The sequence below is a fragment of the Cebus imitator genome, unplaced genomic scaffold, assembly GCF_001604975.1.
Source record: "Cebus imitator isolate Cc_AM_T3 unplaced genomic scaffold, Cebus_imitator-1.0 Scaffold47, whole genome shotgun sequence".
NCBI classification, from domain to species: domain Eukaryota; kingdom Metazoa; phylum Chordata; class Mammalia; order Primates; family Cebidae; genus Cebus; species Cebus imitator.
Window position 1 is genome coordinate 1,439,190 of NW_016107362.1, and position 1,416 is coordinate 1,440,605.

Sequence of the window (1,416 nt, forward strand, 5' to 3'; positions counted from 1 at the left end):
ACAGTAGTCATGTTGAATTAGGGGACCACTCTACACCAGTATGACTTCAACTTAATTAAATACATCTGCAACAACCCTATTTTCAATCAAGGTCACAATCTGAGGTAGTGCATGTTAGGACTTCCGGGTATCTTTTTTTTTTTTTTTTTTTTTTTTTTTTTTTTTTTTTTTTTTTTTTTTTTTTTTTTTTTTTTTTTTTTTGAGTTGGAGTCTCGCTCTGTAGCCCAGGCTAGAGTGCAGTGGCACCATCTTAGCTCACTGCAACCTCTGCCTCCCTATTTCCAGTTCAAGCAATACTCCTACCTCAGCCTCCCAAGTAGCTGAGATTACAGGCACGAGCCACCATGCCCAGCTAATTTTTTTTTTTTTTTAATTTTTTAGTAGAGATGGGGTTTTGCCATGTTGGCCAGTCTGGTCTTGAAATCCTGACCTCATGATCCACCCACCTCGGCCTCCCAAAGTGCTGGGATTACAGGCATGAGCCACTGCGCCTGGCCCCATGTATCTTCAACTATCTTTTTGCGGGCAACACAATTCAACTCATAATAGTGGCCATTAAAAAGTCAAAATGAGACCCACATTTAGGATGGCTATTATTTTTTTAAAAAAGAAAGAAAATAACAAGCAATGGCAAGGATGTGAAGAAATTGGGAAGCTTTGTGCATTGCTGGTGGGAATGTAATATGTCGCAGCCACTGTGGAAAATAGAATGGTAATTTCCCAAAAAATTCCATGTAGGGCTGGGCACAGTGGGAGGCTGAGGCAAGAAGACTGCTTGAGGCCAGGAGTTTCAGACCAGTCTGGGCAACACAACAAGACCTTATCTCTACAAAAAATTTAAAAGTTAGCCAGGTGTGGTTGTATACCTGTAGTCCTAACTACTCGGAATGTGGGAGGGCTGCTTGAGCCCAGGAGGTCAAGCCTGGAGTGAGCTATGATCATACCACAGCACTCCATTCCAGACAATGGAGTGAGACCCCCTCTAAAACAAAAAAACAAAAACAACAATAATCGAATGTAGAATGACCGTATGATGCAGCAAGTCCGCTTCTGGGGACATATTTGAGGAAATTGAAAGCAGAGACCCTAACACATATTTGTGCACTCATGTTCACAGCAGCATGATTCACGATAGCCAAAAGTTGAAAGCAACCCAAGTATCCATTGACAATAAATGGAGAAACACAATTTGGGATATACATACAAGGTAATATTATTCAGCCTCGGAGACATTATGCTGAGTGAAATAAGCTGGTCATGAACAAATATTATTTGGTTCTACTTAAATGAGATGCTTAGAATAGTCAAATTCATAGAGACAGAAAGTAGAATGGTAATTGCCAGGTCATGATGCAAGGGTATATTAGTTCGTTTTCACACTGCTGGAAAGAACTGCCTGAGACTGGGTAATTTATG